At 46.7% G+C, this 27,302-nt stretch overlaps 1 long non-coding RNA gene across 7 annotated transcripts in view; it reads left to right on the plus strand.

Annotated features, from left to right (window-relative positions):
- LOC141047004 (uncharacterized) overlaps window positions 1–27,302 on the plus strand; it is a 485,357-nt gene that overhangs the window by 16,820 nt on the left and 441,235 nt on the right. For 4 of the 7 annotated variants that reach the window (XR_012219720.1, XR_012219722.1, XR_012219723.1 and 1 more), the window contains exon 3: window positions 11,345–11,498. The exons of 2 other annotated variants lie outside the window; for them this stretch is intronic. This is a non-coding gene — a long non-coding RNA (uncharacterized lncRNA). The remainder of the gene's footprint in view (window positions 1–11,344; window positions 11,499–27,302) is intronic. One more of the 7 variants, XR_012219724.1, reaches the window with a different exon arrangement.

A 27,302-nucleotide genomic window follows, 5' to 3' on the forward strand; every position in this document is an offset into this window, starting at 1 on the left:
ATTTTCCCCTTCGTCACTGAGGTCTGGTGAACTCCCTATTCTGGTGAAGGAAGGTAATGAGCCTGATTATCAGGCACCTGAACCTGATGAGGATGACTGGCTGAGTGGAGTCACGGACTGGATATAAGGCTGCCGACGCCCTACTGCCCTGCGGGTGATTTCTCTGTGGACTTCTAGGAGACCAGTCTGATTCCTGCTCCTCTAAGCTAAGTTTTCTGCTTTGCCTGTTTGCATTAGTGTTTTGTTTTCCTTGCTTTTTTGGATTCTGCCATTCCCTGCTGGGGTGAGCTGAATCTCCTTTTGCCTGTAGCTCTGTCTTCAGAATATTCCTGAGTACTGACATAGCTTTTTTGAAGCCTAGCGTCTTCAGGGCCTTTTTCACTGTCAGTCTGTTGGCTCTTATTTTCATAGGGTTTTTCACAGATTGCAGAGAGCAGCCTTCCTGTCCTTTTCTATCTAGCTAGATTGGGCCCCGTCTTTGCTCAGTCTATCTTTCTGCCTGTGTTGGTGTTTTCATCTTGCTTCACCGTCATTATATGTTGGAGGCTGCCTATTACTTTGGGGTCTGCTCTGGGGCAGTTTAGTTTTTCCCCTTTCTTCCTTTAGGCCTAGTTATTTCTCCGGCTGTGATAGAGGGGTCTAGGGCATCGTAGGAACCCCCCACGGCTACTGCTAGTTGTGTTGATAGGTTCAGGGGTCTGCAATCCGATAGCTGCCAACTTCTGGTTTTCTGGACTTAGCTAGCATTTCTGCTTTTGCCTCCTACGGTGACTCAATCATAACAATACAGTAATGTAAAACAAGGTACAAGGTGTATATAGGACAGGGGAGACGTAGAATTTCTGAACACACTTGTGGACACTGTTGGATTGTGTGAGGCCCAGTTAATATCACACCGCTATGTCACAGGCTAAAAGTCGCAGGTGTGAAAAATGTCACTATAGGACAGGGGAGATGTAGAATTTCTGAACACACTTGTGGACACTGTTGGATTGTGTGAGGCCCAGTTAATATCACACCGCTATGTCACAGGCTCAATGTCGCAGGTGTGAAAAATGTCACTATAGGACAGGGGAGATGTAGAATTTCTGAACACACTTGTGGACACTGTTGGATTGTGTGAGGCCCAGTGAATATCACACCGCTATGTCACAGGCAGAAATTGGCTAGTGTATGACAAACTACAAGGTGTATATAGAATTGGGCAGAATAGGAATCTCCCTAGAGTGTAGGTCTGTAAGAACGGAACATGTCCTCGACTTATCCTTACAGAGTGACACACAGATAGCTTCACTGTGGCCGTGATAACAGCCGTTACACGGTACTGAGAAAGGAGTGTGCACATACACCGCTGTCCGGTGTCCGTAAAATTGTCAAGCTCCGTGTTTTTTAAGTATACGGACTGACACACGCTGTCTCTAGGCTTGAATGTGATCAAACAGCAAATATACTTAACTGTTTGAAAAGCAGACAAAACTAGAAGGTGGAGGTCTGTAAGAACGGAACATGTCCGACTTATTCTTACAGAGTCACACACAGATAGCTTCACTGTGGCCGTGATAACAGCCGTTACACGGTACTGTGTGAGGAGCGTACACCACTGTATGGTGTGAAAAAATGCACGCTCAGTACCTCACCAGGACAAAAAAAAAAAAAATTTGGATTGCTTTTAAAAAAGCAGTTTGCAGAGCAGTGGGAAAACAGCAATGCAGCTATCAGGAAGCCTTATAAGTAGTGTTGAGCATTCCGATACCGCAAGTATCGGGTATCGGCCGATATTAGCTGTATCGGAATTCCGATACTTAGTTCCGATACTTTTTTCATATCGAATACCGGAATCGGAAGTTCCCATAATGCTAGGAGCCCGCTCGATTTGATTCAGCCAATGGGGATCCTCAGAAGTGTGGGCATATTCTGTTAGGCATATAGGCATGTTAACTACTGGCATGGCTGTGATTGGCTGCTGAAATGATGTCATGATGCACTATAAAAAGCGCTGCAGCTGCCATTTCTGGTCACTCTGCTGTGAATTCAGTTAGGGACAGGCTGCTGTTGAAGACTGTGAGGGACAGTTAGAAATAGCGATTCCACAAAACATATAGTGCTTAACCCAGGCTACATAAACCACCACTGTAGCTTGCTTTTCCCTAGCAGCGCTGTTTTCACAGCTGTCTGCAAGGGCTGTGTGAGTGCAGACCCACGCTGTGTAGTGTGTCCTGCAGGCACGTCTGCTTGTAGGCCGGCCAGCGTGTGTCTCTGCCTCATACACATTTTTCTTTTATTGCTGCTTTTTTTTCTCCTCTATAGTGTGCTTCCATACGTATCCATATACGTTGGATGCAAACACTAAAGGAGTGGACAGCGGAGCCTTTCAGCAGCCTTTCAGCGCTATAGCCCATTTCTCTGCACTGTTTTTGGCTGTCTGATAGGTCTCTGTGTGTGAGTGCAGCTCACGTTGCAGTGTGTTCTACAGCCACCGCTAGCTGTAGTCCGCTCAGCGTGCGTCACTGCCTCATACAGTCCTTTTTTTGCAGCTAATTTAGACAGATTTTTGCTCCTATATTAGTGTGCTTCCAACCGCATCCATTGTCATTGGTTGGTTGCAAACACTATATAGGATTAGATAGAGGAGCCTTTTTGCTGGCTTGTGCCCTTCAGGGCCAGCCAGGCTAGTATCACCCTATTTTTTGGAGCCTCATCAATTGCATTGTAGGTTAGCTTCCTGCATTGTAATCGCTCCAAAAAGTTTGTGATACTATAGCTTTTAAACTTTGGTCACATCCTTTCCTTTCCCCCCACCCAAAAAAAAGGAAATAAAGTTCACCAAACACTCCACTTTACAGTTGTCTAGGCCACATTAGATCATATTAAAGTGTAGTACACACACTCTTAGCCAAATTAGTGTTTCTTATACTGGTTAGCAGGTGTTCAGGAATAAGAACACTAAGCCACCCCTTTTTTACTTTTCTGCCTATCTTTATCAGTCTACCAAGATGAAGAAGGCAGGGAGTAAGGCACGTGGTCGTGGCCGTGGAGTTTCAGCAGGGAGAGGACGGGGGGATTCAGCAGGGAGAGGACGTGGGGATTCGGTGTCTGCTGCGGCCACCAGTGACCCGGCATCCCCCACTTTTACCAGGCAACAGTCCTTCATGCGCAGCTTTGTAGGACCTCGCCGTACCCCACTGCTGCGTGACGAACAAATTGAAGCCGTTGTCGGATGGATGGCAGCTAACGCATCCACTTCAATGACTTCCGCATCCTCCCAAGGCCAGAGCACTGAAGAGCAACCATCTGTCTCTTCACCACCTGCCAAATTGCCCAGGCAGTCTGAGAGCCATGGACAGGAGCCATCTCAATCTTTACTTCTGTTCTCAGAATCTGTTGGCTTGGAAAGAGGTGGCCAGCCAAGCAGCATTCTAGAGTGTGAAGAAGAGGGAGTATGCAGTGATGCGCAACTGCTTTGTCCCTCTGAATCTGAAGAGGCGGGTGGGCCAGAGCCTATGGTCAGCACACCTCAGTATGCATCAGATGATGATGAGACTCAGTTGCCAATTTCTGGTGCGTACGGTGCTGGCGAGACAACCCAGGACCAGCCGGTGCTTGAAGAGGGGAGTGGAGATGATGAGGTCCTTGACCCATCATGGCGTCAGCCACAGGAAGGTGGTGGGAGCAGCTCTGAGGAAGAGATTCCCCGAACGGCCAAAAAAGGCGGGAGAGGGCGGGGGCAGACTTGGTTGCCTGTAGCCTCCACTTTGGCACCCGTGAGGAGCAATCCTCTTCCAAAACACAAAACGGGCGCTCCCAGGACTTGCAGTGCGTGGTCTTTTTTTGACACCGTTGCAGATGACATTTGCTTTGTCAAATGCAAGCTGTGTCATCAGAAAGTGAAACGAGGGAAAAATGTGACCAACCTCAATACCACAAATATGTGGAAACATGTGCGTACCAAGCACGAGGTGGAGTTACACAGACACACTGAAGATGTAGGCCAACCTTCAGCAGCACCTACCACCTCTTCAGCTCGTGTTGGGGCCTCTTCCTCCAGCTCACACACAGCTGGTTCGGCTTCCTCACTGGAACGCCATGGAAGAACCACTGCCACTGTTGTCCAGAGACCCAGTGAAATTCCACCCACTGAACCACGTTCGCAGTCATCAGCACACTCCCAGGCCACTCACCAGCAATCGGTAGCACAGGCATGGGAGAAAAAGCGGCCATACTCGGCAAACCATCCCCGAGCACTGGCTCTGAATGCCGGCATTGCCAAACTACTGGCCCTTGAGATGCTGTCATTCAGGCTGGTGGAGACTGACACCTTCCGGAACTTTATGTCATTGGCAGTTCCACAATACAATGTGCCCAGCCGCTTTTATTTCAGCAGGCAAGCTGTCCCTGCCCTGCAAAAGCATGTGGAGGGAAAAATTAAAAATGCGCTACTAAATGCCGTCAGTAGCAAGGTCCACCTGACCACCGATGCGTGGACCAGTAGCCATGGACAGGGACGATACCTTTCCCTCACTGCCCATTGGGTCAATGTTGTGGAGCCGGGTACAGATCTGGAGAGTGGCTCTGTACGTATTCTGCCAACTCCAAGGATTGCAGGAATGCAGTCTGTACATATTGAGTCCTCCTCCTACTCTAGTTCCTCGGAATCAGCACTGCGTGAGCCTGTTAGGCCAGATATGAGCACAGGTGTGGCCAAACGTCAACAGGCCGTCCTTAAATTAATTTCTTTGGGGAATCGGAGCCACACAGCACAGGAGCTCTGGAATGCCATCAAGCAGGAGAGCGATGTGTGGTTTGTGCCAGCGAATCTCCAGCCAGGTTTGGTAGTGAGTGACAATGGCCGAAATCTAGTGGCAGCTCTGGGCCTAGGCAACCTCACTCACATACCATGTCTGGCACACGTGCTCAATTTGGTCGTGCAGAGCTTTCTGAGGGACTATCCGGATCTTGATGCACTGCTGCACAAGGTTCGCCTAGAGTGTGCTCACTTGCGGCGTTCCAGCATGGCAAGATCGCGCATTGCATCTCTGCAACGCCGATTCCGCCTGCCAGAACATCGCATCATATGTGACCTCCCCACCAGGTGGAATTCAACGTTACATATGTTGGAGCGGTTGTGTGAGCAGCAGGCAGCAGTAATGGAGTACCAGCTGCATCAGGCGCAAACAAGTCGCACTGTGCGCCGGACACACTTCACCACCACTGAGTGGGCCACTATGAGGGACATCTGCCAAGTTTTGCGTGCCTTCGATGACTCCACGCGGATGGCCAGTGCAGATGATGCACTAATCAGCATGACTGTCCCCCTCATCTGTCTGCTTCAAAAAACCTTACAAGCACTAAGTGAGGAGGTTTTTGAAGAGGTCGAGGATGAGCAGTCAGAAATGCCATCTGCTTCTGGCAAGTCTGCGCAACGTGCTTCCACACAAAGGCCCAGGCAGGGGACACTTAGTGAGGAGGATGACGAGGAGTCAATGGAGGAGGAGGAGGAACACATCTCTCCAGAGGAGGGAGGTACACAAGGCTCTAGTAGTCAGTGTGTACAGCGAGGGTGGGGTGATGCTGAGCAGGCAGAGATGCTGCCTCAAGCTGGGGACAGCGTTTCCGGTCCAGTTGGCAGTCTGCAGCATATGGTTGATTTCATGCTGCAGTGCTTGTTAAATGACCGCCGCATCGCCAACATTCTCCACACGGCTGATTATTGGGTGTACACCCTCCTAGATCCTCACTACTGGGACAACTTACAAAGCCTCATACCACAGTTGAACCGGGAGCGAAAAATGCGGGAGTACCAAGAAACACTTGTGCAGGCCATCATGTTCTCCATTCCCCCCTGCAAGTGTTGCTGGTAGTGCTTTTCAAAGCAGCCATGTGGGTAGAGGCAGTGGAGAAAGCTCTGCACAAAGAGGTAGCAGAGGCAGTGCCGCAGGACAAGGCAAGGCCAGTATGGCCCAAATGTGGAAAAGTTTTGTGGGACCGCCACAAACGGCTACACCATCCGCCACAAACGGCTACACCATCACAGACGGCTCCAGTCAGCAGGAGGCAACGTTTCCGTCAGATGGTGACAGACTACTTGTCGTGCCCTGTTAGTGTTCTCCCAGACGGCTCTTCCCCGTTCAAGTATTGGGTCTCTAAGCTGGATACATGTCCAGAGCTTAGCCAGTATGCATTGGAGGTGCTGGCTTGCCCTGCTGCCAGTGTATTATCGGAACGTGTCTTTAGTGCTGCAGGTGGTGTGGTAACAGACCGTCACACGAGACTATCCGCCGATAATGTTGACCGGCTTACTTTTGTGAAAATGAACAAGGCCTGGATTTCACCTGAATTTGCCAGTCCTCTTCCAGAATAAATAATTGGCTGGCAACAGGATCCAGGTCTCCTGTTGTGTTCATGTTTCTATGACCTGAACTTTATTTCCTGGGCTACAGCAACGCCCGTTGTTGCTCAGAAGTGCTGTCCACACAGACAAAACACTCGCTCATGTGCAAGTGGGGTTCGGTAACGTCAGCTGATCCCCTGCTGTGTGTACGGCAAACTCTCCTGCTGCCTACAACTTCTGACTACCTCTGATTTAATATGTTCTCTGATTTGCCCTCTGTCTCCACTCTGTTTTGAGTATTTCCTCCGGCCTACAACACCGCCTGTTTCTGCTCTCAAGTGCCGTCTGCACAATCCACACTTGTTCCTGTGTTACCTGGGTCCTGTAACATCTGCTCATCTCCAGAGGTGAGCACGGCAATGTCTCCTGCTTTGTCTACATTCCCACTACTTGTAGTGGAAATGTGGACAGAGCAGGAGACATTGCCTGACTCACCTCTAGGGAGAAGCTGGTGTTACAGAACCCCAGTAACACAGGAACAAGTGTGGGTTGTGCAGACGGCATTTCAGAGCAGCAACTGGCGTGGTTGGAAGCCAGAGGAAATACTCGAAACAGAGTGAAGACAGAGGCCTAATTGGAGTACGTTGACAGTTAGTAGTAGTCTAGAAACAATCGCAAACTGCTACAAGTAGGCCTCGGCCTACTACCTGATTTTCCCTGGGCTCCGACACCGCCAGTTGGTGCTCAGAAGTGCTGTCCGCACAGACAAAACACTTGCTCATGTGTAAGTGGGGTTCGGTAACGTCAGCTGATCCCCTGCTGTGTGTATGGCAAAGTGTCCTGCTCCCTCCACAGTCAAACAACCTCAGATTTACACCTGGCTCCAAGTAGGCCTCGGCCTACTACCTGATTTTCCCTGGGCTCCGACACCGCCAGTTGGTGCTCAGAAGTGCTGTCCGCACAGACAAAACACTCGCTCATGTGAAAGTGGGGTTCGGTAACGTCAGCTGATCCCCTGCTGTGTGGAGGGCAAACTGCTGCTGCCTCCAAATTCAAACAACGTCTTATCTTAAACTGCCTCCAAGTAGGCCTCAGCCTACAAAATGACTATCCCTGGGCTCCAACATCGTCAGTTGTTGCTCGGAAGTGCTGTCCACACAGAAAAACCACACTCGTTCATGTGAAAGTGGGGTTCGTTAACGTCAGCTGATCCCCTGCTGTGTGGAGGGCAAAGTGTCCTGCTCCCTCCAAAGTCAAAATACCTCAGCTTTACACCTGGCTCCTAATAGGCCTCGGCCTGCACCATGATTGTCCCTGGGCTCCAACAACGCCAGTTGCTGCTCGGAAGTGCTGTCCACACAGAAAAACACACTCGTTCATGTGAAAGTGGGGTTCGGTAACGTCAGCTGATCCCCTGCTGTGTGGAGGGCAAACTGCTGCTGCCTCCAAATTGTAACTACTTCAGATTTAAACATTCTCTGATTTGGCCTCTGTCTCCACTCTGTCTCTAGTATTTCCCCTGACCTCCAACACCACCAGTTCCTGCTCACAGTTGCCGTCCACGCATTCCACACGTGTTCCTGTGTTACTGGGGTTCTGTAACGTCAGCAGATCCCCCAATATGTGTCCGCCACTGTCTCCTGCGCTGTCCACCTTCCCACTGCAAGCGGTGGGAATGTGGACAGAGCAGGAGACAGTGGCAGACACACATCAGGGGATCTGCTGACATTACAGAATCCCAGTAACACAGGAACACGTGTGGATTGGGCAGACGGCTGCTGTACGCATAAACTGGCGGTGTTGGTGGTCACGTGAAATCCTGGAAACAGAGTGGAGACAGATGCCTAATTGGAGCACATAGATTGTTTGTAGGCTACAACAGACTGTCAAAAACTACCACCAAGTAGGCCTCGGCCTACACCATGATTGTCCCTGGGCTCCAACAATGCCAGTTGGTGCTCGGCAGTGTCTTTGGCACGGGGACTCCGTTGCCCAGCCTGGTTCCAGCACGCCTGCTGTTTCCAGGTAGTGTCAAGGTCACTATGCCACCAATCCGTTGACCTGTCGTCTTGCGGCCGGGTTAGCCGACTCTACGGTGCCTGCAGTTTAGGTGACTCCTATGTGGGCTGCGGGAACTGGCACTGAAGGCTGGATCCGTAGTGCCAATGGGACATGGACCCCCTGTAGGACTGTGGGTTTCGGTAACTGCGGCCGGCTTGCGGCCTGGCTACTTTGCTTTGAATGGGTACCTTCTGCTACCCACCCGGGTTCCAGCACTGTCTGCTGGTTCTCGCCAGAGCCTTTGGCCTAGGTGCCTCCATCTCGGTATCCGAGGTCCAGCACCGTCAGCTGGTCCTTGGTAGTGCTTTTTAGCACAGGTACCTTCTGCTTAGTAACCGTGGTCCAACACCGTCAGTTGGTCCTCGGTAGTGCCATTGGCTCTTGTTCCTTCTGCTACCCATCTGGGTGCCAGCACTGTCTGCTGGTTCTCACCACAGCCTTTGGCCTAGGTGCCTCCATCTCGGTATCCGAGGTCCAGCACCGTCAGCTGGTCCTTGGTAGTGCTTTTTAGCACAGGTACCTTCTGCTTAGTAACCGTGGTCCAGCACCGTCAGTTGGTCCTCGGTAGTGCCATTGGCTCTTGTTCCTTCTGCTACCCATCCGGGTGCCAGCACTGTCTGCTGGTTCTCGCCAGTTTCTCAGCCTTCTTGTACCTTCTGCTACATTTCCAAGATCAAGCTTTTTGAAATTGTCTTTGGTAATCCTTATTGATCTCCATGACGACGACCCTGATGACGACGACCCTGAAGACCACACCAAAGAAGACCAGAAATATGACCCTAAATAATAAGACCAAGAGGACAAAGAACATGAAGACAACCACCAAGATACAGAACAAAAGACAGAAGAACAAGAAGCAGAAGAAGCAAAAGCAGAAGAACGGAAAGCAGAAGAACATTAAGCATAAGACTAAAAATCAGCATAGAAGAAATCAAAATTATAAGCAGAAGAAGACTAAGCAGTAAATGGGGGTGAGTCCGTTCCTCCTCGTGGTACCCCTGGAAAATGCCTGCTGCTGCAGGCCAAACTGAACGCGGACAAATCCTGTTGTAAATCTTTAGTGACAGGCAGAACGTAAGGTGTAATCTTATAACTTTTATAGATAAGTACTACAGGAATGCCTGTCACCATAGGAAAATGAAGACAAAGAAGAATAGGAAGAAGATGAAGAAATAGCATATTAAAATTGATAATAGCTGAATAAGAAGAATATGAAGAATGGAAAAAAAAAATTAATGGGAAGAAGATGAAGAAGAAGAAGATGAATAAGGTGAAGAAAAAGTTGATGAAAAAAATGCTACTGCTGCGGATCATGAAGGAGAAAGTGTGGGAGAAGTACAAAAGAACGTGAAGAGCATGGAAGTTGTGAAACATACATATCTGACAAAATATAAAAAAGTTAACATAGTCAATATCTTTTTAACTCCGAACGTACTGAAAAAAAAAATTGGAATTAATGCTATGCCATGTGATTTGAATAAACCACTATGCTTTTAATGTCTCCTCCACCTCCCACAATACATTCTACATGATTCTTATTTGTTTTCAATTATGTAGAATTAGCCAACAAGGAAATAAAGGGCTTTTTTTTAATTCCGATACCGGAAGTCCCATTGACTTGAATGGGACTTCCGGTATCGGAATCGGCGATACCCGATATTTTTTTCGTATCGGGCGATACCATCCGATACGATATTTTTGGGTATCGAACGGTATCGCTCAACACTAGTTATAACTAACCGTAGTTAGTTACTATGCCCGGGCAGTGCCGGGCTCTTAAGCTAGTACAATATATATATATATAAAATTTCTAACATATATATATTTCATAGGCACATCTTCTTGACCACAACAGGTTGTACCGCCTGCGTTGCCCATAGCAACCAATCCCTAAGCATCTTTCATTTCACCAGAGCAGTTTAAAAGGTGAAAGCTGAGCTGTGATTGGTTGCTATGAGCAACAGTTTTCCTTGTAGACAGCTGTGGTAACTGAGGCCTATTATTCTTATCATTTCTATGTTGTCATCGTCCTTCCGTAAAGCTGGAAATAACACAAGACTACAGGGGGAGACCAGAATCAGGAACTTCTCTTAGTCTGGCATGAAGCATCCTCATTAACTTAAAAATTCAAACACAGATTAAAAAAAGAAACACAACACGGATTTCTCCAACCGAGGTGTCATTTTAATTGGTGTAACAGTGCCAACCTGACAATGTTGGCTCTGATGGGATGATGTGGGATATTAGGGGTAGTAGTCTGGTGGCTCTGGCTGATGGGATGATGTGGGATATTAGGGGTAGTAGTCCGGTGGCTCTGGCTGACAGGCTGATGTGGGATATTAGGGGTAGTAGTCCGATGCCTCTGGCTGATGGGATGATGTGGGATATTAGGGGTAGTAGTCCGATGGCTCTAACGGGACGATGTGGGATATTAGGGGTAGTAGTCCGGTAGCTCTGGCTGACGGGATGATGTGGGATATTAAAGTGAATGTGGCTATGCGGAGTGGGCGGGGCTATACACTCAGCTTTATATATATCTCTCGTTATAATTTGTTATAACTAACCACAGTTAGTTACCATGCCCGGGCAACGCCGGGCTCTTCAGCTAGTATTCTTATAATATTAGAACATACGCCCAATTCATTCATATACCGTATTCTCTATGCACTCATTTAAACCATCTGATTTGACATCGACATTTTAAAAATCCAATAAGATTCCCTATTAATGAGTCTCTGCAGTCTGTTTTGTATGTTATCAGGAATTTGTTCAAAGATAATGAGTTTTAAGTTAGTGGGATCTTGTATGTGTTCTAGGAGAAAGTGCCAGGCCAAACTGTGGCACGTTATACCCTTTCTAATGTTATACCTGTGACAGATTTCCTTTAACCCTCCGTCAGGAACAATGGATCTGACAGGTGCAGCTCTTCTACTTTCATTTCTCCCTTCTCACCAGATTTTCAGGAAACCCCCTCCCTCTAGATAGTCTCCTGGCTCTAGCTGCTGTGTGAAACCTGATACCACAGTTGGTCTGCAGAGCTTCAGGAAGGAAGATATAGCTGTGCTGGCTTCTCAGGCTCATTGGTCCCGAACACATCACACTTTATAAGGTTGGTATGTAATGTTTTTAGTCATTACTATTGTTTATTTAGCTTGTTTTATGAATTGATAGAGAAAGGTTTGTGGATATTTCATATAAATAAGGCAGATTTTCTTACAAATGAAAGTGTACTTCTCAGGAGTTTAGAAATTTGTGTATATCAAAGTTATTACTTTTATGTTGAGTAAATGGGTTTGTTTTGCACCTGATAATGTGTAGTCTCTTTTATTACATCCCTATGAAGGTCTCTGATCACTTTTAGATCACTGAAATTGAGAAAATTAGATATTCTAGGCATTTTTCTAGCCTGCGCTTGACAGGCATATTGTTCCATTACGAGTTAGTGCGAATATTGTTCCTGACGGAGGGTTAAGACTCTTTTATCTTAAAACCAATAACTCAAATATGTCAGTATTGCTGCAACCTAGTGTGCCGCACATATTTGTAACTGTTTCTGATGTATTGTTAATACCTTTCTCCAATAAAGTAAAATTGAATAAGAAAATGAACGCTCTGGTCCCGAGTGCCAGCGGTAGTGCCTGGTATTGACGCACGAGACTTGTGCAAGTTTATCGCAAATCTGACCCCAGCCTTAAGGACAGTCCACTTGTAGACCCTTGTGGACTTTGGTGCTCACAGTGCCTGGTGATGCATGGAACATTTCAGTCCCAGATGGTCATCCCAAGCACTTGGTACTGGTTCTGGTGCTTACTGGAGCAAGGAGAAATACAAGGCTGTATATTATAAGATTACAGAGGAACAGAATGAGGCTTGGCTTCAAGCATTGTAAAATGTACGGAGTTAAATCTATGCCAAACTGGGAATGTCCCTAATTGTTCTTTAACACCTTCTTGGGTTTCATTGAAATAATGAACATGTGGAAACAAACTCACATTTAAGTTTATTTTCACACCTAACTTGTAATCTGCAAGGAACATCTCTGGTGTTAGCAGAATATGCCAACTTGTAATTCCGGTAGATGCTACTGCCTTGGCCAACCCTTGGATCCTCCATGTAGCATGCATCATTGGACTTGTTCTTAGAATCATAGAATCGTAGAGTTGGAAGGGACCTCCTGGGCCATCTGGTCCAACCCCCTGCTCAAAGCAGGATTGGCTAAATCATCCCAGTCAGATGTCTGTCCAGCCTCTGTTTCAAGACTTCCATTGAAGGAGAACTCACCACTTCTCATGGCAGCCTGTTCCACTTTAGCAATGATTTAGCATTATAATAAGGAACATGTGTACAAATAATACTAGGCTTCAGTAGATAATGTGTAAGGGGGTGCAGAAACTGTTCTATGCCCCTACCCCTTTAAGCGGTTAATGTGTTATTTTGATGTACTTATTTCTGCTACATATTTGTATGTAATGTATATATACTGATTTGATATGTTCTTGAGCATTGTATATATGTGGAGATAAGGAAAGTGCAGTACCTTAGTTTGGCCACGAGATGGGGCACATTACACTTTAGTATAATAGGTAAGATAATCCTTTAATTGTACCACCATGAGGAAATTCAGAGCATTACAGCAGCAAGGCAGGAACAATTACAGATACAGATGCATAAAGGCATTACATTGACAGTAGGTAGGTACATATACGAAAAAAAAAGATGTAACCGGACTACCACAACTTTGGAAGTAGATAATGAGGACTGTATGGAACCCTATGCTGGTGCTGTCACTAACAAGGATGTGGGGCGAAACCAAGAAAGTAAAGTGCTAAGTTTTGAGTTTGAACTGGACTCTGTTTCTTTATATGCAACAGCGACCACAGCAGAACTTCAGCGACCCCGATGGGACCCTTACAGTGCAGAGGGTGAAGCAGATGGTATGCTACAAAGGGGACAGTATTTTCATGTGACGGGAGGCCAGGGCACTAACGCAGATACTCTCAGCCACGACTATGTCACTGGCCCTCACTCATATTGTATACAAAGATCTGGATTCACAAGAGGAAAATGAAATTAGAATAAAGAAAGGGCAGGAGGCAAATCCAGAGTCGGAGAGACAGACAACAATGATTGCCCACAGAAAATAAAGACAACCAGAGACAAAGGGAGAATAGACGCACAGACGCCAGGATAGACAGACACAAACAAGCACACGAAAGCTGAATGAAACAAAGGCTGCAAGACAAAAGCTCAGCCTCAAGAAGGAAGGAACAGCAGAGATGCTGGAGAATGAATGAGTGACGGTACAGCTGAAATGTTAACCCCGGATGGCAGGATGCTAGGAGCAGAATATCCGATGGCAGTCTGAGCTTCTTCCAGGCAGATGTGTATTTAATTTGTGCCTTTATGAGTCATTTAGTCATTCCCTAACGAGTGAGAACCATTTCCATCCCCCGCTCCCTGCTGTTTTGTGTTCTATAAATACCGCACTAGTTAAAATAAATGGAGCAGGTAGGAGTGGGGAACGGCTTGTTTGGCTTTTTGGCACACACTCCATTTATTTTTATTGTAATAATCCTATGGTGGCTTCATTTTATGAACTATTCTGTTATCTGCATGCATTACAATTACGTAAGGAAAAATGTCTCCAAGGTTTAAGCCCTCTTAATGCCAGGGAAATTTGCAGAGTGGCCATTGTCGTGGTTGCAGGGAAATCATTAATTTGCACTGAGGGAAGATGCTGCTTTATGGGTGCAAAATGGTGCTGACAAGGACAGCACGCGGTGTCAGGAGCATGCACGCTTTCCTATAAAATCTCCCACAGCAGCTGTTTCTTCCCAGGATTGGTCCTAGTCATTCCTCTGCCGGAGGCAATGAGATAAATTGTGCCCCTTGTTGCCACTTAGGCTAAGTGCACACGTACCGGAACTCTCGCGGAAATTACCGCGATTATTCCGGAATTCCAGTCCGCGGGAAAATCGCATTTTAAATTCCCGCGATTTTCCCCGCGGAAAAACTAGCATTTTGCAAGCGTATTTAGCTTGCAAAATGCTAGCGTTCTCCAAGCGAGCTGTAGCATCGCTGGGAGAACTGATTGACAGGTTGGTCACACTCGTCAAACATACAGTAGTGTTTGACAAGTGTGACCAACTTTTTACTACTGAGGCCGCCTATGCGGCATCAATAGTAAAAGATAGAATGTAAAAAAAAAAAAAAAAATAGTGTTATTCTCAACCTCCGACGTCCCACGCATCCGTTCCCAGTAATCCTTTGCGAAAATGCCCGCGATGACGTCAGTTCTCGCGGGATCGCGACGTCTCGCGGTAATTCGCGATGACCGCGAGACTTCGCGATCCCGCGAGAACGGACGCCATCGCGGGCATTTTCGCAAAGGACTACTGGGAACGAGAGCGTGGAGAGAGGCAGGAAGACTGCGCTGGACGTCGGAGGGTGAGAATAACAATATTTTTTTTTTTTAAATTCTATTTTTTGCAGGGATATGGTACCCAAAGCCCGGAGGACAGTCTCCTCTCGTCCGGACCGTGGGTACCATCCGCAATTGTTCTGCTTACTTTCCGCATGGTGGGCACAGCCACATGCGGGAGGTAAGCGGAACAATGCATTCCTATGGGTGCGGGATCGCCGCGATTCCGCAAATTAATGAGCAAGCTGCGGTTTTTACCGCGAAGCGATTCCGCCGCGGTAAAAACCGCAGCATTAGTACAGCATTGCGGAATCCCATAGGAATGCATGGGATGCTTATTTTTCGCGTTTTCGCGGCAAAATCGCGCGGTTAAAACCGCCGCGGAAACGGATTTCGTGCAGATTAATTGATTTATCATATCATTCATTTTACAATTGTATTGTAAGAAAAATACTTAGATTTAAGAGTCCTCAGTGGCTGATACCTAATGTCTAACTGAAAACACGGTACAAAGATATATTTATTTTCTGTAATTGTAATGTTAATCATTTACACAATTATCATCTTGTCTAAATAGATCTAAAAGGGAATGTGACGTAAGACAATGATCTACTACTAAGTTCAGATTTTTATGTTAAATGTATTTTTTATTTTTACATTTTTGTCAATGTTTTTTCTTTTAACCCCTTCCTGACATGCGCTGTACTAGTACTGCTCTGCAGGAACTGCGTTCCCACAGGCAGCAGTACTAGTACGGCACACTGATCATGCAGCCTCACGTTGAGCGCCGTGGCGATCGGATGCGGATGTCAGCTGTATGTTACAGCTGACACTCCGTAGCAACACCCACGATCGGAGCTAGCACTGATCGCAGGTATTTAACCCCTCTGATGCCACTGTCAGTAGGGACAGCGACATAGAGGGGCATCACACAGGGAGGGGGCTCTGTGTGCTGGTTGTCATGGTACTGGATGAAGGCAAGTTTATGCGTTGGGTCAGGAGGGGTTTACAGAGCAGAGCCCTGTGTGTTCAAGGTGTACGGAACAGAGCCCTGTGTGTACGAGGTGTAAGGAGCAGAGGCCTGTGTGTACGAGGTGTACGGAGCCCTGTGTGTATGAGGTGTACAGAGCAGAGCCCTGTGTGTACGAGGTGTATGGAGCGGAGCCATGTGTGTTCAAGGTGTACAGAGTGGAGCCCTGTGTGTACGAGGTGTACGGAGCGGAGCCCTGTGTGTACGAGGTGTACGGAGCAGAGCCGTGTGTACGAGGTGTACGGAGCCCTGTGTGTATGAGGTGTAGGGAGCCCTGTGTGTACGAGGTGTACGGAGCGGAGCCCTGTGTGTACAAGGTGTACGGAGCGGAGCCGCGTGTGTACGGGTTTATTAAGTTTGACAGGAATGCGGCCCCCCAGCTCAAATTTTTTTTATCTGCGGCCCATTTACTCTGCCGAGTTTGAGACCCCTGTTGTAGAGGGAGAGAGCAGGGCTGTGAAGGAAGAGAACGGGGCTGTGGACGGGGAGAGCGGGGCTGTAAAGGAAGAGAACGGGGCTGTGGATGGAGAGAGCAGGAGAGCAGGGCTGTGAAGGAAGAGAATGGGGCTGTGGAGGGAGAACGCGGGAGAGCAGGGCTGTGGACAAAGAGACCGGGGCTGTGGAAGAAGAGAGCGGAGCTGTGGAGGGACACAGTGACATGGATGTAGAGCGCGGCTGCAGAGGGATAGAACGGGACGGTGGGTGGAGAGCGGGGATGTTAAGGACGACCGTGGGACCCACAGTTAGGTACTATGCCTGGGCAACGCCGGGCTCTTCAGCTAATAAACAATAAAAGTACACATATTTGGTATTGCACATCCAAAATGACTTGCTCTATGAAAATGTCCCACTAGTTAACCTCATCAGTGAACAATGTAAAAAAAATACGCAATTACGAATGTAACTAAAAATGGTACCACTGAAAATGTCATCTTGTCCTGCAAAAAACAAGCCACCATATATCTATATGAGCAGAAAAATGAAAACGTTATAGCACTCAGAATAAAGTGATGCAAAAATAATTATTTTTTCTATAAAATACTTTTTATTGTGTAAAAGCGCCAAAGCATGAAAAAATATAAATGAGGTATCGCTGTAATTGTACTGACCCAAAAAATAAAGCTGCCTTACCAATTTTACCACACGCAGAATGATATAAAAAACAAAAAGCAATTCCTGAATGGCTGTTTTTTGTTCATGGTACCAATAAAAACATCAACTCGTCCCGCAAAAAAACAAGCCATTACATGACTCTGTGGGCCAAAATATGGAAAAATTATAGCTCTCAAAACTATTTTTTGCAATAAAAAATGTCTTTTAGTGTGTGACAGCAGCTAAACATAAAAACCCAATATAAATCTGGTTTCGCTGGAATCGCACTGACTCAAAGAATAAAGTCGCCTAATCACTTATACCGCATGAGGAATGGCATAAAAAATAAAGCCAATTCTTCACATACTGTTGATTTTGCATCCCAAAGATCGCAGTAAGGCTTAGCACACATTTATCCTGCGCTATGCGCTGAGAGCTTACACCAGCGCTTCTGTGCAAGGCCGGGATCACACATGCGAGAAACTCGGACAAGTCTCGCATGTTAATACCCGGCACTGCTGACGTTCCTCAGGAGCAGACCGCACGCTCCGCTCTCAAGTGGCAGCAGCAGTGCCGGGTATTAACATGCGAGACTCGTCCATGTTTCTCGCATGTGTGATCCCAGCCTTAAATCTCTGAAATACGTGATTCAGACAGTACCCCCGGCAGAAGATTCCCTATAATGAGGCAGATGGAGGCACTGTGGGTGCTATAGGAGCTGTGATCCGGCGGTGTATATCTTTTTAGGATTGCATAAAATCGCCATCCGCCACAGTTTTGTGCACTTCTGAAAAGGACACGGCTGAACAGAGGCCAGATGGAGTCCAGAGTAACTCTGCTGCCTCATTATAGTAAATATATCCCTCAGGGGTTTCATCTGTCATGAGATTTAGATGGAAACCCCATTCTGCAAAAGCTCTGCTCCCAAATCCAAATGTTCCCCCTCCCTTCTGTGCCCAGTGTCCCTAAACCTCATTTAGCACCCACATGTCTGGCATCTCTGTAGTAATGAGAACCCGCTTCATTTACAGGTGTGTGTCTGCATAAGCATGAGCTGGGCATAATGTACTGGTCACTACAACAGCAGTTTGCTATTTTCATTCAGCAACATCCACTGCTTCCTGTTTCTGGAAAATGCCCATGGAGTCAAAATCGTCAATGCATCTGTAGATAAATTCCCAAAGGATTATAATTTCCAAAATGGGGTCATTTGAGGCTGGATTCTTCTTTTCTAGCACTTAGGGGCTCTTTATATCAAATCTGCAAACTATTCTAGGAAAATCAGTGTTCCAGGAGGCAAATAGCGCTCCATACCTCCCGAGTCTCTCCGTATAGCTAAGTAGTACTGCACAGCGACATATGGGGTATTGCCACGTTCATCAGAAATTGTGGGACAAAATTTGGTACCATTTTTACCCATTTCCCAGTATGAAAATGTAAAACTTGGGGCTAACACACAATCTTGGTGGTAAAAATGTAAATTATTTTATCTTCACTGCTCAATGGTATAAAAGTCTGTGAAACACCTGTGGTGTCAATATAATCAATGCACCCCTAGATGAATTCATTGAGAGGCTTAGTTTGCAAAATGGGGTCAGATATGGATGGTTCTGCTGCGTTGGCACCTCAGGGGCTCTGTCAATGTAACATGGTACCCTCAAACAAGTGCAGTAAAATCTGAACTCCAATATGACGTTTCTTCTCTTCTGAGCTTTGCACTGTGACTCAAAAGTAGTTTTTGACCACATATGGGCTATTAATGAACTCAGGAGAAATTGTGCAACAAATTTTGGGGTCCATTTTGTCCTGTTACCCTTATGAAAATGCAATATTTGGAGCTAAAAAATGATTTATCTGAGAAAAATGTGATTTTTTTATTTTCACGGCCTAATGTTATAAACTTCTATGAAGCACCTGGGGGTTCAAAGCGCTCAATACACATCTAGATAAGTTCCAGGACGTTCTCGCGCGATCAGCGATAATCAGCAGGGGAGCCGGTCGGAGGTAAGTATCAGACATAGCAATATCGCTGCTACGTCACAAAACCAGTGACGTTATAGCGATATCGCTTAGAGTGACAGGCCCTTTATAACTTCCGAACAAAAAAAGTTGGAAAATTGTGCTGATGTAAAGACAGGAAAATGGGTGGAAAATGTTATTTATTTACTTTGTGCGATATGACTAAAAATGAAAAGTTTGAAAATTGCGAAATTATCTCCAAATTTCCATTTTTTTTCCACAAATAAACACAAGTCATATCAAATAAATTTTACCACTATCATGAAGTACAATATGTCATGAGAAAACATTCTCATAATCAGTGGGATCGATTGAAGCGTTTCAGAGTTATTACCTCATAAATTGACATTGGTCAGAATTGTAAAAATTGGCCTGGAAGGTGAAAACAGTCTTCGGGGCGAAGGGGTTAATATTGCAAACTGCATAGAAAAATAAAATCAGGAAAATATGCGACTTCACCTACCTTGAATGGTACATCCAGTGCATTCATCTGTGTATAGAGATGTTACCGGGCATTGTAAGTCCACATTCACACGTTCAGTATTTGGTCAGTTTTTTACCTCAGTATTTGTGAGCCAAAACCAGGAGTGGGTGATAAATACTGAAGCGGTGACTAGAGTTGAGCGACTTTTGGTTTTTTAGGGTCGAGTTTCGTTTCGTGAAACCCGACTTTTCCAAAAGTCGGGTCGAGCAAGATCGTCCGATTATAGGGAAAAGTCGGGGTCGTCCCGAAACACGAAACCCAATGTAAGTCAATGGGGAATAAAAGTCGGCAGTGAGAGGAGGACAGGAAACACACCTACAGTGCCCATTTGAATACCAAAAGCATCAATTCTTCTTACTTAAGCTTGTCAACCTTAATTAACTTCATAATACAAGTTACGCACTGAAAAATGGGGGTTATTTGGCTAAAGTTGTGGGGGGGTAGGGCTGGCTCCAGGTTTTCATGTGCCCTGGGCGAAAGAGCGCCCCTTTAACACATACCACAACTCATGATGCTCCGATGCGGCAGAGAAATAGCGGTATAGTACAATGAAAAATACCTCACTTTTTACATCTCATGACGAGGCCCATCTATTTCTCCATACAGAATCATTGGTCCCATATAATGTTTGAAACAGTATATGATGAGCTCCACATAATGCTACAGTATATGTTGGTACCCATGGATGAAGCTCCACTGTCTTATGGGCCCAAATAATGCTCCAAACATAATGGGCCCCATTTCTAATGCTCTAGTGTATAATGGGCCCTGTAAATGCTGCTCCAGTGTCTGATGTCCACCTTTGGAATGTTCCAGTGTATGGTGGGCCCCATCTATCATTCTCCAGAGTATAGTGCTCCCCAAAAATTGCTGTCCCAACATTGAAAACAATCAAATAAGTCTCCTCGCTAGGGAATCCCTGTACTAGTCTGGACTCCTCGTCATCCCCATCTTCCATCTCACTGCACAGTATTTCAACCTTGCAAGTGCTGTGATCCTGAGCAAGCAGGGGGGCCCACTCGTTGGTGACGGCACTGGCACAGGGCCCCTGATAGTACGGTGGTGTGTCTGATGGCGGGTGGGCCGAACCTGCACTTTCATCTGCAGCTTCCTCTTTGTCACCGTGTAAGATGGAACTGTATATGGGAAGGGTAACCTGAGTTTCATCAGGGTCAGATTCAGGCCGTGTAGCGTGCGAGGGGAATGTAGTGGTCTGGGTCAATGTACCAGCAGATTCATCGAGCAGTGGCTGGGCATCAGTGCACTTGTGTCGCCCCCAGGAGTACGGTCGCCACAGTGGCATTACCTTCCTTCTAGGGAGTGTGATGTCATGCTTGGGAGCAACGAAGGATCTCTCTAGCAGGTTAACTGATTGGGCGGCATTATTCCCACGAGTCATGACCCTCCAAACAGCGTTCATGAAGGCAAAGTGTTTGTTTTACGTGGGCAGTATGGTTGCAAAGCTGAACCTTAAAGGAATGTCCAGAAGGGCACCACCAGGAGTGGAGCCTACGGTTTAATTCGACTCCACTTGGGAAACCTCAACCATGCCAGCTACAGAAAAGATGCACACATTGCAAGCTTAATTCCGTTAACGAACGAGACTCCGTCATGCCCCGCGGTCCGAGTCCGGCTTACTAGAGGGACACGTGAGGCTCTGGCACATGAGATTGGCCAATAACTGGTGTGTCATGCCCTTACATGTCCGTGGCTGCATGTGCGCTACACTGAAAAGGCCAGCGTTTGTCGCTTACAGGTGCAGATAACCCGCTGAACAACGTTAGTGATGGGGATCTGTGATTACAATTATTACCCGCGAACGATGATTTCCCAGTAAGTGCAGGTCAACCGCAGTTCCGGAATTAGGCCTAACCGTCATTCCTGAAAAAATGAAAAACTTACGTGTGCAAACCACAGGTGCTGTAGCTTGCTTAACAGCTCGCCAGCCGTTCTCACGCCCAGTATGGATTACACGTGATTGCACAAAGGTGAGAAAGGGTACCGTATCCCCAGATAACATGTATGGATAGCGTACACATTCAAAATATATGTCTATACATCAGGAGGCAGGCTCAGACGGTGTTAGGCCCAGTATGGATTGCACGTGATTGCACAAAGGTTAGAAAGGGTACCGTATCCCCGGATAACATGTATGGATAGCATAGTGTACACATTCAAAATATATGTCTATACATCAGGAGGCAGGCTCAGACGGTGTTAGGCCCAGTATGGATTGCACGTGATTGCACAAAGGTTAGAAAGGGTACCGTATCCCCGGATAACATGTATGGATAGCGTACACATTCAAAATATATGTCTATACATCAGGAGGCAGGCTCAGACGGTGTTAGGCCCAGTATGGCTTGCACGTGATTGCACAAAGGTTAGAAAGGGTACCGTATCCCCGGATAACATGTATGGATAGCGTACACATTCAAAATATATGTCTATACATCAGGAGGCAGGCTCAGACGGTGTCAGGCACAGTATGGATTTGACGGCCCAGATTACACAGCGGAGGAGCAGGGAGAGGTAAAGATTGCAAATGCTTGGGCCCTGCCCAAGCAAGGGGGGCCCACTCGTGGGCGTCGGTACTGGCACTGGGCCCCTCATAGTACGGCGGTGTATCTGACGGCGGGTGTGCACCACCACCATCAGAGACACTTGATTGCACTATGAGGGACCCTGTGCCAGTGCCCGCGCCCAAGAGTCGGCCTACCCACCTGTCCAGGGCAACGGCACTCGCACGGTGTCGTGCGCTAGGCGGTGACCCCGGCCATGGGGGGGGGAGGCAGCACAGTTAGGGAGTTTTAGAAAGTGGCATATGTTGATGTTGGACATTCAGCTGATGCAAAAGGCGAAATAGGTGAAGTCCCAGGAAGAGGTGGACCAAAGCAAGCCATTTTTCTGTCACCCTATGTGTCATCAGGGGAAGGTGGGACAAAATCCTTGGAAACCCATGCATGGTTCATTTTAATGAAGGTTAGATCATCCACATTTTGGGTTGACAGACGGGTCCTTTTTTCTGTCAGGATTGATCCAGCTGCACTGAAGACTCTTTCCAATAGCACACTTGCAGCTGGGCAAGCGAGCTCCTGTAAGGCATATTGGGCCAATTCAGGCCAGGTGTCCAGTTTAGCGGCCCAATAGTCAAAGGGGAATGACCTGTGTGGGAGAACATCGATATGGGAGGAAAAGTAGTTTGTAACCATAGTTGACAACTGCTGTCTCCTGTCACTTTCCATCGATGCAGTATTACCAGTTGTGTGAGCGGTATTTGAAAAATCAGTCCACAACATTGTCATGAAACCCCTGTCTCCAACGCCACTTCTGCTGTGTGCACCACGAACACCTCTGCCAAGCTGCCCCCGGCCCGTACGGCTCGTGTGAGAACCATCACCGCTGCTGTGTGCTGGGAATGCCTCAAGCAACCGATTTACCAGAGTTGCTTGTTTATTAGCCAATATTAGGTCAAGGTTCTCCTGTGGCATGATGTTTTGTAATTTGCCTTTATAGCGTGGATCCAGGATGCTGGCCAACCAGTAGTCATCATTCATCATTTTGGCAATGCGGGGGTCCCTTTTTAGGATCTGCAAGGCATAATCTGACATGTGGGCCAATGTTCCCGGTGTCAATGATGCACTGCGAGTGCTGGTTGGAGGAGCACTTTCTGGCAAATCCACATCCCTCCAGTCACGCACAAACCCTGTACCAGACCTTGCCACGCCATCATTTTCACTTGCCCCACGAGATGCATCCTCCTCCCCTAAGTAATCATCCCCATCATCATCCTCCTCCTCCTCTTCTTCCTCCACCTCGTCCAGGAGAGGTCCCTGAGCAGACAATGGCTGAATGTCATCAAGGATTCCCTCCTCCTCTTCCTCCTCATCAACATTGGCTGCAGACGCCTGCTCCTTAAGGTGCGTCAAAGTTTGCATGAGCAGACACATAAGTGGGATGCTCATGCTTAGGATGGCGTCGTCTGCGCTTACCAGCCGTGTGCATTCCTCAAAACACTGAAGGACTTTACAGAGGTCTTTCAGCTTCGACCACTGCACACCTGTCAACTCCATGTCTGCTCTCAAAGTGCCTGGCCGTGTATCCTCCCACAAATGCATTATGGCCTGCCTCTGCTCGCACAGCCGCTCCACCATGTGCAGGGTGGAGTTCCACCTTGTTGCAATGTCGATAATGAGGCAGTGGTTAGGAAGGTGGAGCAATCGCTGCAGCTTCTGCATACGAACGGAGTGTACAGACGACCGGCGGATGTGCGCGCACAGTCTTCGCACTTTCTGGAGCAGGGCTGTTAACTCCAGATAATTTTTGAGGAAGCACTGCACCACCAGGTTCAAGGTGTGAGCCAAGCAAGGTATGTGGCTGAGTTTTGAAAGGGCTATGGCTGCCACAAAATTACGGCCGTTATCACTAACTACCTTGCCTGCATCAAGATGTACACTGCCCAGCCATGACTCAGTTTGTCGCTTCAAGTACTCGGCCAGTACCTCGGCGGTGTGTCTGTTGCCCAAACACATCATCTGCAACACAGCCTGCTGACGTTTTCCACTAGCTGCTCGATAGGGGGACACATCGTGTGCAACAGTGGCAGCTGCAGATGGAGTGCTCGTACGACTTCGCTCTGTGGACGAGCTTTCGCTTCTGGAGGAGGAGGAGGAGGGTCGAACGCCTACAGCCAACTGTTTCCTATACCGTGGGCTAGGCAGCACTGTCCCACCACCGCTGTTCCCTGTGGACCCTGCACCCACCACATTAACCCAGTGCGCAGTGATGGACACGTAACGGCCCTGGCCATGCCGACTGGACCATGCATCAGTTGTGACTTGGGTGACTACAGCTATCCCCTTTAGCATATTACCACAACATGGACATCCCAAACATGGAACTGCGCTTTAGAGTGATTGATGGAGTTCCGCCATTGAGGCGTGGAGGGGATGGGGTTAAACTTTTGAAACAAAAAGATCATAGGTAGATAGCCACGCTGGATACACTACAGCCGAGAGGCTTGAATGTAGATTATAACCTACATATTTGTATACGTTGAATCTCCTTTGTCCTCTATGTAGTTTGCCATCTTCCTGTTTTTGGTCAAGTATATTTTTTTATATATTGATTTTAATGTTATTTTTTATTGTTATAGGTGGTGTGAAGAGTGACCGGCGGTCATGGGGACTGAGCAATCCCAGAAGCACTTATATCTTATGTGGTGTATTGCTCTGTTCGATCCCTGTGTCCTCTGTTGTTTTGTCTGTATACCACTATTGTTTGAAAAGTCGCTCTAATAAAAAATTTTTTTGCAACATGGATACTTTATATATTTATATAGCCCTAATGTTGCCATGGATTTGGCTATATCTTGTTTATTTGACTTGGCGATCTGACCTCTGGTGGTGGTTGCGGGTCGGCGGTGGGATGTTTTGTTTACATGGCAGGTCATGTGATCTGTCATGTGGCATGCTCCCCTCGCCGATTGGCCCCTGCGATTGGCCGATATGGCCGAGTCAGATACTGGGCTTACATGTGGACTTGTGCGCGTGCGCCATTGGGGGACGGTGGGGCGGGGCGTTACCTCTGCTTATGATGTCCCGACGGTGATATCGCGCGCAGGTGGGGGAATCTCTGACGTTGACGCGTCGCGAGGCTTCGCCCGGACCCAGCCGTCCTTCATGGTCGCGTGGCGCGATTCCTCTGTGAGGCATTATGGTGGCAATGGATTGGTCAATGTGGCGTATACTATCTGTGTTGAATGTGGAGATTGGCCATGATTTTGGCGTAAACGCTATATAGCGTTTTCATTGGCTTAGTGATTTCCTATACAAAAGAGTGATTATGATTGGTGAATTATCACCATGGTGATGGATACACAATAAGATGATTGGCCTTTAATGTATGGCCCGTGTTTAGGGATATTAGTGCTTATGTGTATAAGAGCAATTTTGTATTTTTGTACCTTTCTAAACTTTATGTGATGTATTTTTTATTTTATATCTCTGATGTTTTGTTTGACCGTTTTTTTATGTATGTTTATATAGGGGCGTAGCCAGAATGGTGATTGGTCTTTCCACACTATATATGGCCGCTCCTTGTGTCATGAGTTTGTACTTGATAAAGGCCTCATAGAGGTCGAAACGTATCTGATGATGGCAAAATAAAGCTACAGAATTTTTCACCTGGAGACGGATGCTGTTCCTTTTTCTTACGTTTGTACACAGTGTTGGACTCGATGGGCCCCGGGGCCTTTGCAACGTGCATCTATGCATCTGTGTGCTGTCGGCTGTTTTTCTTATTGACTGCTGTGGGACCCTGGCAGGTGTGCACCGGATCCAATATGGAATTTATTAATCCAGAGGTGGGTGAACTGGATAATGCCATGACGTTTTCTTATACAGAGGATGATGCAATGCGGATTCTATCTGGCACTCAGGCCGATATGTCATTTTTGAACAAACCCACTGCAGACATGCTCCGAAAAAAAATATGAGAATGAAAAGAGAAGGCTCATTTCTCTGGAGCTACATGCCTCCACGCTATGTGAGTACTACAAGTTACACAGGATACCACGTGGTTTGCGGCCACATTTACGGCCGACACTTATGGCTGATAACATTCAATTCTGCAAGAGGTTTGAATCGATTTCTAACAAGTTTGCATTTGATTTGATGCTTTTAAACAGAGTTTCTTCACAGTGAAATGGAAGCTATCAGAAGGAGAATATCTGATGTTGAGCAGCAGTTTTCAGCCCAGATGACAGCACTCGATGTGGATATTTTCAGGAACCAACTGGATGAGAAGTTGGTGAAATATCGTAATGACATTGAGGAGACCAAGCGAGCCCAATGGTTCCGTGATGTGGATGATTATAAGTCAGGTCGTGTTTTTACTTGGCAGGCCGGTATACAGAACTCTACACATTATAGAAGGGACAGATATGTCAAATCTGGTCGGAAAAAGAAATTCTGTGTTAGAGATCAGAGAAAATTTGGTTTCACGACAGCTGAATCAGAATCCACCGATGATTCAAGTGCAAGTGTGAGTGTACCTTCGGTGTCTGGTGGTTTCTTTAGGAAAGGAAAAGATGGACAAGCACATAACAAGAGGAGATCTCGCCGTAGTGGGAGGAAACACAGGAGGAAGAGGTACACAGAATCCTGTACGCAACAGTTCAGTGAGGACACGCAACATGGAGGGGAGGAAGAAGGGCTTGTGAGAGAACAGGACCTAGTGGTGAATATATCGTCGTATAGGATATCTGATGCTGAGGTTAGTTTGTTATCCAAGGGACTGACGTTTTGTCCCATGAATTCACCAGATTGGTTTGAACTCGAATGTGATCTCTTTGCCTTCTTTAGGAGACTTAGGTTGACCTCCTTTTTTTCTGATAAACAGCAGTTATCTACTATGTCTGAGAATGCATTATCCAATTGTTTTACTTTACAGGGTGTCAGATTGTTTGGTTAAAGTAGCTTTCAGCCCCCTGTGAAAAATAATTTTGTGGAGGCCTATATTCAATTAGTTGAGAAGGATTTTTCCTTATTGAAGAAAGAGTCTCAGAGATTAAGTAAGGGAAATCTCAGTATTGCTGAAAAGCAGGCTCTGACACATTTATCCAATAACTCTGCAGTTACCATCAAAAGTGCAGATAAAGGTGGGGCAGTGGTTATAATGGACATCAAATATAAAGCTGAGATTTTAAATCAATGATCAGATACTGCTGTCTATACGAAATTACCTGGTGATCCTACGATACAGTTTCAGAGAGAGTTGCGATTTCTGTTGAATGAGGCTTTGTGTGATACACTCATTGACCAGAAACTCTTTGATTTCCTATTAGTAGAATTTGCTGTTACACCAA

Source organism: Dendrobates tinctorius, unplaced genomic scaffold (assembly GCF_039654945.1).
Source record: "Dendrobates tinctorius isolate UK_male_01 unplaced genomic scaffold, ASM3965494v1 ptg000125l, whole genome shotgun sequence".
Classification (NCBI taxonomy): Eukaryota; Metazoa; Chordata; class Amphibia; order Anura; family Dendrobatidae; genus Dendrobates; species Dendrobates tinctorius.